Below are 14,963 nucleotides of genomic sequence, written 5' to 3'. Positions count from 1 at the left end.
ATGAGTCTGCACTTGATATCGGAGTGTTTGTAGCTTGCCTGTCATTTTTCATACGATTGCTTAAGCGGAATAATTATACTTAGTGAAGTAGGTACAATGAAAACATGATGCATAACACAACAAGCAAATATTTTAGCTTAAGTTAAAAACTGCTTTTGCTTGATCTCTTATTTTGCTCTCAGCATGGCAAGCTGTTAGAGGAGGCAGCTGTCAGTAGCAAACTCTTTTCTGATAAAATGGACTGCTTTTCCTCCAACCGTTGCGTATTCCAATGCCACTAAAATTCCTTCTCACTCGCGTTTGGCTATAAGAATTTAATAGCTATTTAATTTTTTTCCTTGTAGATATTTTATAGTGCTGGAAGCTCTGCAGTTCACTCATTTCAGCTGCGAAGACAACAACGTAATTGCCCTGTACAGTTTTCTGTGGCCTGTTGCAGGTGCACAGCATTTCTCCAGAATTTGTAAGTGAGGGCATATTTATTACAAAGCAAGATTAAGTTATTCAGGGAACTCCAGTAAAAACGTTAGTGGCTAGGCCAAAACCACTTGAAAAGATACATGAATATGAGTAGGTGCCTTTTCTGCAACCACAACTTCAAGAACAATTTTGACATAACTGGTGCCATGTGGCAACATTTACTACAGGCAGAAGGCACTAGAGGCATCCTACTATTTCAGGGAACAACATCCTTGAAGATAAACCCAGCAGTCCTTTCCGAGGAGTCCCCTTCCCGCCCCACTGAGTTGGTGGGTTAATTCTAGTCAAGCACCTTGCACTGACTCCCCACACTGTTGCTTTCATTTAAATGTGCAGCCAGCTCTTTGTATCAACTGCATTTCTGCAAAGTGCTGTGCTGGGAATGGCAGATGTAAAAACCCAGCAAAACTTGAGAAGGAGCCAGGCTGTTGAAGAGTGGGAGTTAATGTTAAAATAATTTTCTATGCCTGCCATTCCTTCATGCTTTGAGGGAAATATGAAGCACTAGCAGTAAAAATGGGAAGAATCAGTAACAACACGTAGGTGCGTGCCAGCAACATGGGTAATTGTCGTCTATACATCAGATGTTTAAAATACCACAAGAGACAATGCAGAAAACAATGCAGAGGGCTTACTGCTAATCTGGACTATGGCTCCTTCACAGTTCACTGGCACTGAAAGAAGCAGCACAAATGCTGAGGAAAACATTGTCCACGAGAATCACAGCTTCTGTTTTACTGCCCAGGGTTTCTGGGTTGCAAAACAGGCACAAAAATCCTACCAGCAATTCAAATCATTTAGAAGTCATTACAATATCCGTACCAAAAATAATATGGGCTGGTCTGCTTGGAATTTAGTTAAGTAAAATAGAGTTTTAATTCCAAAAGCACAGATTTTTAACAGTTGGTTCACAACTCTTTCATCAGGCAGGTCCAACCCACAAAACAGGGCACAGAGCCCTGGGCAACCTCTGAACAGGCTGATATATCTCCATGGCACAACGTGGGGACACACGAAGGTACTGGCTCATGTCCCAGCTGCAATATAGATGGCTTTATGTGGGGCTGCACCCTTTTTTGAAGCAAGGCCAGTTAGTAATTATATAGCATTCAGCTCTGGAAATAGGTAGCTCAGGGCTCTTTGCCTCCATACTCCCCTGCTGGGTGCAGACATGCCTTAAATCACAGCAGAGTGCTGAAGAGGCGCTGACTCCAGTGTTGTTTTTTAAAGTTACCTTTGAAATCATGATGGGGGGGTGTGTGTGTATCCTTCAGTTTATTTAGTTTTCCATTGAAATATATTGCTTGAGGTCCTTCAGCTCATCATGTCGTCCTTGTCCAACACATGAGTCATCAAGGCTTCCTGTCTAGGAAGCAGACGGAGCTCTTCTGATTTAAGGGTGTCCTGATGAGGCAGGTAGGCACATAGGTAGGTTAGCCATGGCAATAGCGACTCCAAGAAGGAGCAAGGCCACCCAGGCAGGAGAGGAGGAAAAAGGCATTTTGGTCCCAGTTCTCTCTTTTCAAGATTAGAGAAGGAACCAGCTCATTTCGATACAAACCGCCCTCATATAAAACATGACCCAGCTTCAACTTTTGCTCTGGGCCACCACACTCCTTCCTTCCTTGTATTTGTTTCCCCATTTTTATTTTTATTTTTTCCAGTTTCCCCTAGCCAGCTGCACGCCCACCCCAAGAAGGAGGTCTGGCAGCAGTGCTCATCCCCGGTGCTGTGATAAGCTGTGCTGCAGGGCTGGGGAGGGTCCTGTCTCAGCCCCCAAAGGCTGGGCTGCCAGCTCAGTTGTTGACATCTGCTCCTTTTCCAAAGTAATGACTGTGGGAATGGCCTTTGGTTGTCAAGTCCCCTGTTACCGCTTGCAGTTTTGCACAGTATTCCCACACATGCAAGCTGAGGTATCTGATTATTTCAAGCGCACTCACACATGTAGTTCCTGCATTGTCTTTTCTACTGTGAACTTTCGGTCCAAGGGAATAATCCGTGTAAAATTGCACTCAGCTGAAATAAATACTCATTGTATAATTTACTTAAAGATGTTATATTTTCCACCATTGTATTTTGCTTTGATTGCTAAAATGGTAAAATTATCTTGATCCTAATGTCACAGTTACTGCTGACACAACACTGGCTTTGCTCCACTGATTTTAATAATTTACTCCCATGTTGATTGTTTTGGGATTCTCTTCAGTCAACAGATTTTTGACATTGAATTTCTGGTTGTTTCTGGATAGTTTACTACCGAGGGTTCTTCATTAGCTGCTTTTGAAATTCCTGTTTCTATTGTCGAAGCTGTTTGGATGGGAGTTTTCTCCTTCCCAGCCAGGCTTTTCCCTTCGCTCAGTGGTGCCAGGAACTCCTAATCCCATGTCTCTGACATCACAGTCCATTGCCATGGCAATGTCTGAGAGCTGTGCTGTCAACGACCTGGTTTTTCTGCAGAAACTATATAGGAGAAAGGATGAAATCAGAGGGAGCACTAACATTCATATGATGTGCACACGTAGAAATGTATGCAAAAAAAGAACCAGGGAAGAATGCAAAAGCTGGAAACCCAGAAGTTATTTGGGTTTTGTGTTTAAGGCGTGGGCTTGAAGCAGAGGGAAATTCTTCTTGTGTGTTTCCTAAATTCCTAGCTCTTGGTCTTGTGCTGGACCCGGGTAGCATGACTTCATCCAGTCAGCATATGGCCAGTGCCTTCTCTTCATGGATATTAAGTTGGTGGTTGGTTTGGTTTGAGGTGGTTGTTGTTCATGACATTTCCATGCTTTTCCCAAATTTGGGTAGTTGAAAGAGGCAACAGAACAGGGCTTATATTTATCCATTCCTTTTCTTTCCCTCCTACATGTTCTGCAGCTTTAATTTGCTAGCAAACAGAAGAAATCCCTAGTCCCTGGAATGATTCATTCAAATTATATTGCACTTTACCTTTCTTTCAGCAACACTTAGCTTCCCACTGAATTGAAAATATGCAATAATGTACTCTGATTTTTTAGATAATTTCTTTCTTCCTGTACTTAGTTGTCCACCTCTGAAGATCTCTACCTGTCATCTAAGGAAAAATGCTTGTGCTGAAACCTGTGCTGTTAGAATGGAATTTCCTTTGTTAAACTGGCTTAATTGACTGTGCATAAATGAAACCTATTGCAATTTAGTCACATCTCATCCATAGTTAATTTGTAGAAAGAAAGAAAGAAAAGCCTTTAGTCATATGTCATTTGGACATACATTATGATGGTGGAACTGATTATATATTACAATTTCCTGGTTCACAATACAAGCGAATGTGCAATCTTTGAAGAAATTTTACATTATTGTCGCACTTGTGAAGAAGTCTTTGCCTGTGGGAAGCTATGGAAAAGGGCAAGAATACACACTCTGTACTTTTAACTCTCTTATCATGACCAATGGGTTCTTATTTGGCACTGGTATTTAGGCCTTAAACTCCTGAAAATGAGGGGTTGGAGTACACAGCCTGATGTAAGCCAGTTGCATAAAATATGCCTGGACCTGGCAAAACTCATTTCTCCTTTAATGAGAAGCTAACCTGCAAAATCTGCTTTCGTTTGGTAGGCGGCCTGCTCTGCTGTATGGATTAAATGCGCAACTTCCTTGATGACAACATTTTGTTTAAGCTGGTGAATGACTCTCTGCCTTGCCAATTTATGACACTATTTCCCTCTGGGCATCCCTTTTGGCTTATCTGTTACTGCCAAGATATGTGAATTGAATCATCTGGTAATACTTGAGCTGCACATCTCACCCCAATAAATGGCCGATGGTCAAGCTGACTCAGCTGCTGCTGTATGTTATACCCCTAAGCTTGTTACATTTACTTAATTAATTCATTCCTGCTTTCAGACGTTGGAAGCTGATAAGGGAAGGTTGCCCTTAGCTCAGTTCCTATTTCTTAACTTAAACATTTGATTAAATGTAATAATAAAATTACATTAGTCCTTTGAACTCATATCTACCCATGATTCAAAGGATTAGAAGAAGTTAATCCAATCTTTTAAGGAGGTTTTTGAAGTTTTGAGAGTATCTTTCTTCTCAGGGGCACACTTTGTTGTGTTAGCCCCCTTTCTTTGTTATTTTCTGAGAGTCACCTAGAGCTTTGCAAGGCTTGAGGGAACTGCTGCAGCCACCTCATCTGCCTGCTGCCTGCCGCGGGCCCTCGAGCTGGCCTTGCCCCTGGGTTCCCACACCGGAGGGGCTCGTTCTGCCTTTCGTCTTAATGAGCCCTCCAACAAAGCCCCTGCAAAATAGATGTGCTGTGGAAGACAAATATAACATATGCTTCTTCCTCACGTCGTCTTTCACTTCAGCGGACTGACAGCCATCAATAAGCCCTGTATCTCCATCCAGTTCACGGATGCCATGGAGGTCATATTTTGTTGGCTAAGCACAAAAGGTTGAATATCCCTAAATTCCTCAGATGCCTGATGAATTACCACAGACAATTAACAAAAGAGAGACCTTTCCCTCCTCCCACCAAAAGTCACTTCAAAACCTGCACCTGGTCGTAATCTTTTCTACTTGAACTAATTGCTATTTGCAGTGGCATATGGAACAAGGCTCCTTTGCCCAGTAGTGGTATTTCAAACTACAAAGACATTTCATAATCTTGCTTGTTCATTTTGGAGACTGCCTATACTTTACAATGATTTTCCTTTGCAGGAACTGTGGTTCTCAAAAATCTCAAAAAAAGAGAACAAAAAGCAAGTGACTCTGAGAAAGCAAGGGAGTTCTCATATTTAAAGCTTCCTGAGAGAAGGATCAGAGAACAGCAGATTTTGCTCATCTTCTTGAATAATTCATATATACTTACACAAAAACCTGAAGGAGTTTCTAGTCTATGTGGGCACTGTGTGAAAGCTTTATTTATTTTTAAATAGACTTGTCAAGTTGAATTTCCTTTTCATACACAAGGTACATGATGTGGTCAATATTTTACCAGTAAGCTTTTAGAAGATAGTTAATAGCTGTTAAGGCCACAAGGCATCAATGCGATCAGCTGCTCAGAAGCCTGGTGTAGCATAAGCTGTGAGTCCAGAAAATTCTGCAAAAGAGGAAATTATTCTTTCCAAATATGTTAGTACAGTGGTTTCTGGGGTTTATCTTTTAGGAAAGCATCCATTCTTAACATGAAGATGCCAGGTAACAATGAATTAATCATTATAATACCCCACAAAGTGCAATTTGAGGCTGTTTTAAAATAGAATCTGTCATGCTCTCCTTAATCTAAGATGCACTTACTTTTTTAGAGGAGCAGATTTCTCTCCTTTTTCAACAGCCTGGTGATACCGGGGCTTAGCCAGGCAGATCCAAGTCCCTCCCGAGGGTGTTTGGCCCTGCATCTCTCATCTCCTGGAGAGAGGCTCTAATCTGCTTTTGAGCTGGAGCTCATCACAACGTCTTTTGTGGATACATGCCAGTGTGGAACATGAAAGTTCCACTTTGTGCAGAGTAATTCAGGCTTTAATGGAGCAGGGGCAATCTCTCCTCCTCTCTCATGTGGTTTTGATGTTTTTTCAGGCATTGGCTTGGGTGTGGGAGTGGAAACCCCACCTCTCCCCATCCATTTGAGCCATAAAACCATGGGGATATGGAGCCGTTCTTTCCTCCTGTGCCCAGTGTCGAAATAGTTAGGTAAAATAAGACAGGTCCAAGAGGAGGGGTTGGCAGACTCTCACATAAAATGATTGCACGATGGGAGTGTTCACCCAGGGAGGTGAGTAACACGCACACAAATGTCCCCAGGCAGATGCTGGAACTGTACCTGTTTCCTAGATGAACAGAGATTAATTATTTGCCAGGCTCATAGCTAAAAAGCAAGCAGGTCTTTCACCTATCTTTTGAAAGGCATAAAACCACCTTTGGCTTGTGAAATCGAAGAATTACAACTCTGGCTCCAGTGGAAGAGTCAAGGTTATGAATTGCTAGCAAAGATGGGCACTTCCCTGCGATCCAGTTAGGAGCTGGGCAAACACAGGCAGTGGGGCTTGCTTGTCAGGTCTTCGTTCCTCACAGGCAAGTGAGGCTGGCACCATATTACCGCAGTTTCTATAAATCCCACTATAGGAGTATAACTATGGGGGCATCTGTTGGAGTCAGTGATGATGGTTTCTTCAGTGCAAAGCTGTTTACTTTTTCTGTGTATGTGTGTCTATCTACCCCGGTGAGAAAATGTCAATTTGTGAGAAGCAACCACACTTACATTGACCAAACAAATTGCCAGTGACCAAAAGGTGAGAGCTTGCTTTGTTTCAGCCACACCACTGAGCCATCTGGGAATACAGTGAGGGCAGGTACACACACCCCCCGTGAATACTTCTCACAAGGTGCTGGTGGCAATGTCAGCAGGGCGGTACAGACGTTGGTATGCCCAAGGGTGTCCCAGGGGTTCCCAGGAGGTTTGCACGGCTTAGGGTAAAGCTCACACTGAGGTATCTCAGGTGCAGTTGACTGAGCGAGGCAGGTTTAAGCTAGCATGAGCATGCACCCTGGTTGCAGGAGGGATGTGCTTTTGGTGCCTAACTCTTCTTTGCGCCCTGGATAGGGAACCCACGTATTCCCCTGATTGTGCACTGATAGTTGTGCTAGTGGCACCATACCCTGCTGAGTAACATGCTCTGCCACTGGCTCACCCAAGATGGCAGTGGGATGAAGGAACACCACAAACCCTGCCATAACCCTTTTTTTTTGGGTTATGTGATCTAAAAAGCCTCTTTCATCTCAAATTTCTCTGAACAAACATGCACAAAACCAAATCGTGCTCTTCATTCTGAGTGCATGCCTCTCCCGTATGGAGCACTGGACACCCACTTCATGGCACCCCACCAGACTGTTGTCTTCTCTTTACTGAGCTCTACATCTCTTATCTAGCTCAAGTAATGTTAGACCGGCCAACTCTCTCAGGCCTTTTTATACTGAGACAAGAAGGAAGAGAAGGGCAGAAAGTTTATCCCTCCAGCTTTGCCCTGGATTCCCTCACAGGCAGGATGTCTATCCCATCTCCACATTGGAACAATCTGAGTTTAAAAGGTTGAAGCATCCATTGCTGAGCGGCTAGTGTCAAGGCTGACATTACATACAGTGCAGAGATTATCTTGATGCTTCCTATTGACTAATATGCCTTTTTGATGTAAAACAGATTAGTCTGATTTCATTTCCCACCTTCATTACAAAGGCTGTCCAACTAGGACAACGGTATTCCTGCATGGCATCTAAAATCCTTGCTGCAGTAATTACATGCAGCAGTGACTGGATTGAATTTGCTATTCCTATGATTCACCTGTAACAATGATCCTTGCCAGCATTTTCTTTTTTAGTAGATAGATCATTTGAAGCATTTCCTAGTACATTTGACCTACAGAAAAGGAATACTTGTCATTATTAAGTTACTATCAAAAGGAGAGGGCTGTTGGTATAAAGATTATAGATGTATCTTTGTGGATTAGGGCTTAATATAAAAAAGCTCACAGAATTCCTCATTTGTTCCATCCCCAGTCATGCAAGGCACTAAGCAAAACCGTATCTTGCGGAAATTGCTCTGCACATGCGAAGGGGAAAGATAATTTAGAAAGCCTTGGCACACAGCTCAGTCCAGTGTCATTGATTGAAAGGGAATGGAATAGATTTAGTGGGGCTAAAGAAGAAGTGGCAGAACAACTCTGGCAAGCTCACAGTCCACAAAGAGATGGAGAATTAACATGTTTTAGGGGTGGGATTTTTAAAATAGACTTTTTAAATCCCATTTGAGTATTCCTCCTTGGGTGCTGTTTTTGTTCAATGCCCAATGGATCAAAAGGAAAGATTATTACTGACTTCACTGGGCCTTTAATGAGGCGTAGAACCGTTGGATATCTTTGATGCTTCCTTCCCTGCCTACAAACTATAGTTCTTAATGGCAGCTTCTTTCGCTGTCTTTAGGGTGGTTTGTAAATATAAATATGGTGATGGAAATAGGTTTGTATATAACTGTGTGCCCAGAGGCCCAAAAGCTGAGAAAAAAAAGGGAGTCAATGTGAATCTTGCTACAAAGATTTCTGTGTGATTTATGCATCAGGTGGCAGCTGTGGAAAGTTAAGACCATGTTTGAAACTCTGGTTTGATAAAGTGTTTGTATGAAAACTAGTTCTTACAGTGATTTTAGAAGACCGTCATGGCTTAAAAATGCTGTGGCCCAAGAAGTGGCTTCGAGTGCGAACATGAGAATCCCCCTGCTTACGACACCAATGGATGTGCATGGGGAACAAGGCCAAAATAGCATTCAAAACAGCCATTTGAATAGCAGCAGGTTAGAAATACGAGTAGATTAGAGATAAGGAGGAAATAAACGTAGGACAAAGAGAGAAAGTGGGGGAATTCAGAGGAGGCACCCAGCAAAGGAAACTTTATCTCAGCGGGATGTCACTTTTTCATCTGGGGGGTTATCTGACGTGACTACTACTGTTATGCACTGTGGTTGCAGGGATATAACTTTCTGCAAATTATGAAAATAATTGTTTTCATGTTTCTTTCTTAACCTTTTTCACTGAAAAAGTATTGTTTTCCATTTAAAAAAAAAAGTATGGGTGAGGACAGCAGTTTTATGTTGGAAATTTAGTCTTGTGTCACCCAGTAGCTACACGCATCCTGTCCATGGATCTTGGTTTTGTCAGGCTGAAATAAGGAACAAACCAAAAGTACACAGCAGATACTGTGCAGGCAGACACCCAAAGCTCCTTGGTCTCTATAGCATCCACAGATGTGCTGGTCTTGTCTTTCCTTCCAGCTCAGCAGCGTTTCAAAATCACATGTTTCTGTCTGGTCAGATCCCTTTGAGATACCAGTTTGGAACTCCTTTCAAATATCTCATTTAACATTAAGCTCCATACAAAGACAAAAGATGTTGCGTCTTGAAGGAAACAGGTTTTCCCCAGGGGATTATATGACTGCTGTTATTACCTTTCCTTCTACACCTCTTTCTCAACATCATATTTCTTGTAATGTTTTAAGGGGCCTGAAATGCTAGTTTCCACTTTGACATATTTGGAAAAAAAATGGATGCTATAAATCTTTCTTCATGAATAATGAGATCATAAGACCTAGAGGGACATTCATATGAAAATGTCAGATAAGATCAAGGAGGTCTGGGGGAGCTGATTTTGGAACATTTTTCTTCCTCTTTTTTTACAAGGCTAAAGCCAACAGAAGTTAAAATTTGACACAAACTCTGAGGACTCAGTGTAAGGCATCAAGGTAGTAAAAAAAAAAATCTTTGCTCTCACTGGCAAAGATCTGATATATATAGATTGGGTGAAATCAACAGACAAATGAAACCAAACATGTGTTGCACATAGTTTCCACTGGGTTTTATGACTGAGCTAGCATCGTAGCTGAACTCAGAAGTGAAAAAGCTTGGAAAACTGTTAATATCTGGCCTCACAGATTCTTTTTAAAAGACATCGTGTCAGCCTCACAATCTTCTATAGCATCTTTATGAAAGAATTGTTGATGGGGTTTGGAAAGAATTACCTGGCAAAATATTACTGCAAAATAATACCATTACACTCTCTAAGAAAAAGAGAACTCTATGTTCCACTAGAAAGTTTGTGTTCTCTACTGCATACGCTTAGCAAGATCCTTTTTATTTCCACTCAGACACTCCTCATGGTGCCTACAAAGCACCAGACCTTACCTCAGACGTACTCAAAGACCTCCTGTAGCCATTTTCAGTCTTACCTGAACACAAAAATCCCTATTTCAAAATGTTTTTCAGCATGACACTTTGCTTATGCCAGGTAAGCCTTGGAAACCTGCTGGTGTATGGCTGGTGAGAGATGGAATGGTCTTTGCCACCAGAACAGGGCTGTGTTCTCAAAAGGAAATGTCATTCCATTATGCAGTTGGCTTTTCAGTGTTCAGATTTAATGGGAATTGAACATCACACCCTTTTTGGTAGAACGATAAATGGGCCAACAGCTCTTGGCTACTGTCAAAGCTACAGTTCATGTGGGAGTGAGCATACATGAGCAAGGAAGACATTTACAAATACCATTTGTAAAAGTTATTACATGGGAAAAAGTTTTTCTTCTTAGTCCTAGACTGGTCTGTGTTGCTTCCTTCCTCTCCTTCCTCTCAACAAGGAGTTTTATGATACTTCAAACACAGATGACATGTGTGTGTCCATTTGGTTTCAGCAGTCACGTATCATTTTATGTAAATTAGCAATGCTTTGAGTCAGATTGTATAATTATACAATTGGGGTTTTTTACTCCAAAATAGTTATTCCTGAAAAAGCTGTTGCTAACCAATAGTCAGGCAATTCTCTTTTTCAAAAGATAGAAGCTGAGAACTGCCATAAATCAAAGGCACCAGCTTTTATCTCAAAACCCCTCTACTCTGAAAAGCCTTGATACTTTATTCCAAATGTAGGCTTGTCACCATAGAGATAAGATGAATTCAAGGATTTAAGACTTGCCAGAAAATATTATGTACCATGTTTAAGATAAAGCTTTGCTTGCTTAAAACAGCAGTGGAAGCTGAAACTGTAAACCAGCATCTAGCAAAGACAGACTGGCAAAAGCAAAGAAAGGATTCACATTCTTTAAATAAAAGCTATCTGTTTTTAACTAAGAAGTACTGAAGCTACGTTTCTCCTCAGACCTCTTTAACAGCTATGGTTACTGTGTATTTTAGTGACTGAGTCACATAAGTGTTCGATTTTCTGGGCATTTCATGCTGTCTTTTTCTCCACCTTCAAAAACAAATGTTCTTCTTTATTTTATTCTAGTTTATCCCTTAACATTTTAAAATCTATCTGGCCTTTTTTTCAGGAGCAAAAGAAACCTTATCAGTTCTTTTTGGTGATATATAAGGTGTAACATATATGGTGATACATAAGGTGTCCTTTGATACATTTTTTTTTGGTGTAACAGTCCCTCTGTTCCTAGAAATTATTTTACTGCACCCAGATTTGGGCTAAGTATCCCCAAACACAGATATACTGCATGTCCTCTAAATAGGCATTTGAACAATCTGCTCTCTCCTATTACCCATGAAAGAACAGCCAGAGTTTTCAGATGTGCCTTGGGAACTGAGACACTGCTGTAACTGTGACTCATGCTATTGAAGCCTATTCATGGCTAAGACATTTTGGAAAATGAGCTTTCTTTTGAAAATTATGCTTCCGAGGCATTTCAGTGCTCTGGAAAATGTTATGCCATATTGTCACGAGGCACACTGCCCCTCAAGGTTGAGAAGAAGATTTAATGTAAAGTTCTCGAGGAGGATCTGGGAGAGATGGAGACAGCAGCATCTGTCCACCACAGAGAACATCTAGTACCCCCCAAAAGCCACTGTGTTCAATGTCTCCCCATCCTCCTCACGGCAGTGGGGATTGCTGCAGGTGGGGGCTGCGAGACAAGGTGAGCTGCCCTTGCAGGCACTGGCTGTGGCCAGGCCAGTTGCTGCTGAGGGATGCGGTCACCTCGGAGTTGCCTACACGCGGAAGACTGCTAGGGCATCCTAGGGGCAGTCCCCGCTGTCCCAGGCTCTGGCACAGTATTTGGCCAGATAGGGAGGGATTGCCCATCATCCCCAGCACAAACTGCTTGGCCAGGAGTATGGAGGAGGGCCGCAAAGTGAGTGGGCACGTGTGCTGAAAGCTTTGGGGCTTCTGGGCTCATAGAGCTTGCTTGCTTGGTTAGCTTGTTATTACAAGTTAATAGTATTAAAATTAATAGCAACAACAACAACAGAATCAAAATTTTTATTTTTAGTAGTTACCCATGCAGTGCCATAGATACTGTAATACCCAACAGAAAATATGATGAAGTCCCCACATCAAAACTAGGGGCTGCCTTTTAATCACAGTAAAGCCATTTTAACAACCTTTGGCAAGCTCAGCAGCAATGCAAATATTTCAAGTGGTGCAATATGTGTTTAGGAGAGGGGAGAAAGGGCTTAAAATTCATTTAAATTGAAAAACAGCAGTCATGCATTTCTCTAAACGATTGTTTTCAGTACCATAAGCCACATCCTTTCAAATTTCCTCTGCTTGGCCACATCATTGGAATGAAGTGTCATAGCTGGTTAAGTTACTTTGACATCATCCTGATGATGTGTCAAGCACAGGAAATTTGAAAGGACAGGGCTCAGTAAGGTCTTACCCTAACTTGCCTTCTTTTGACAATTCCTCCCCTCCTGCCCCACACCCTCCCTGCTCCTTTTTTCAGCTTCAGTGTTTCTGAGCTTGGTTAACTCTTAAAATCCATATGATGAGGCTAATACTGCCAAAAGCGTGGAGATAGCACTCTGCAGGTCTCCCACCTTTCTTTCAAAACCAGCATTTTCAAAGTGTCCAAATATTTATGATGATGGGTCATAAATGGAATCAGTTATATTGAAATTGTCAGAGAAAAACTGTGCAAGTGAACCTCAGCTGGTGAGATGCACGTGGCTTCACCTTCGGAGTATAGGATTGGAAGAGATCCTGCAGGCTGTGAGCCCTCTGCCCGGCTACATCAGGCAACTGGTTGAAGAAGAGTCCATTGCATAAACTGATTCATAATGAGCTAGTGAGGTTTTTTCCTTCAAATGCTGCTACTGGGAAACTGTTCCAAAAACTTACGGCTCTGAGTAGGAAGCAGTGTACACAGCTCTTGTGCCAGAGCTGTCCTTCAGCTTAAATAGCTCTTTTTCTCTGATCTCCTTTCTCCACCCCCAATGTACTTAGAGAAAACAATCCTACAATTCTTCTCAAACTTCACCTTGCTGACCTAAACAAGCCCTGTTATATTTTCTCAGGAAGTAGTCTCTCCGCTCTTTCAAGAAGTCCCTCACTGCATTATTTTCAGTTTCAGTGCTTCTTTCTTGATAATAGATGAGCAGGAAAGAAAACAGAATTCCCTCTGTGGACTTTCCACAGCTGCTCACGCAGCACTGCTATTTTCCTTTTGCTGTTGGAAGTACCTCCCCTATATACTCACCACAGTAGCTTCTGGGTTTGTCCATGGATGCGTCCTGTTGATGGCCCAGACTCGTCCTGTGGACCATTTATATGCAGATATTTCTTTCCAGTAGAAATTCATGGTTCGGAGGCAGATGGCCTACATAAGACCTGTATCCATGTGCTTAATACTGGTTAGCTATCTCTGAAGGTTCAAACTAACCAGTAGCAGACAGATGGAGGCAGACCTGTGTCTTTGCTCCCTCCGTGCAAGGGCATTGCTCTCGGTTACACATAATCTCACTTCTAGTGCACCAGCCCCCAAGGTTATCCATTTCTTTCTTTCCAATTCTTTTCATGCTTTCCAGTTTTATGTCATCAGTAAATATCTCTCATTTGTTACTATTTTCCGTGCCAAGGTCACTAATGAAACTATTAAGTAAATAGGTCCTAAGGTCAATCCGTCAAACAATAGATTTCCTCCCACCTGATAATATCCCTTTCAGCAGAACCTGTTGTGAGCTGCCCTTTAGGCAGTTCCCTGTTGACCTTATAGTTATTATACTAATTCTCAGCTTCTGCACATAATGTAACCTTTTTCCCTATGGCTTCATATCAAATGTTTACCTGAAATCCCGATAAAACACTGCATTTCCTTTGTCTAGGAAAGCATTTTTATCACCAAAGTAATATACCCGCTTATTCTTGCATGATTCAGTTTTGTTAAAGCCATACTGCTTTTTATATCGGTTTTTTTTTCTATATATATATACTTTCTTTCAAAATGCATTCTTATATTTTGTATACTGTTGAAGTCAGGTTAGTCCCTAGTTATCAGTGGGCTGTTTCCATCTTTTCACAAGCAGCAGCATTACATTAGCTCTGTTCAACAGCAATGCACCATGCCAATTTAACGTAATCAGTACACAAATTATTACCCGATCCTCAGTTTCTCACGCCAGCTCTTTCACAGTTCCGGGAGGGAGATTGTCTCATCCAGAGATTTCTGCTTCAACTTCAGCTGTTTGCATTTTCAATTTGAGTGTCTCGCTTTCATTACACACCCTACTCTATTTTGTTATTTTTATTAAAAATAAGGCAGAGTTTTGAAACTGTACCTGAATTACCATTGATTTCTACACCATCTTCACTCCAGTGGGGCTTTACTTTTTCTTTGATCTTACACATATGGTTAAACAGCTTTTTACTTATTGTCTCAGGTTTGTTTTCAAGGTGTAATTCAGCTTGAATTTCATTGAATCTGACTTTACCTGTATGTTTCCTGACACCTAATGTAGCTCATTTTGCTGATCATTCAATTTTTCCCTGCTGAGAAGGCTTTTTCTAAAACCTTAATATATTCTTTAAGGTGGTTATTTACCTCTTTCTGTCCAGAGTGCTTCCCCACAAGTTTACAAAGATTTTTCCTTTGCTTATGATAGAGATTCCAGATAGGCTTCATCCCTTTGACTTTGAGTAATTCTATGTTTCCTCTGCGCTCAGGTCCTTGATTTCTTTTGGATAGCTCACTAAT

The sequence above is a fragment of the Calonectris borealis genome, chromosome 1, assembly GCF_964195595.1.
Source record: "Calonectris borealis chromosome 1, bCalBor7.hap1.2, whole genome shotgun sequence".
Classification (NCBI taxonomy): domain Eukaryota; kingdom Metazoa; phylum Chordata; class Aves; order Procellariiformes; family Procellariidae; genus Calonectris; species Calonectris borealis.
This window is presented reverse-complemented; position numbering follows the sequence as displayed.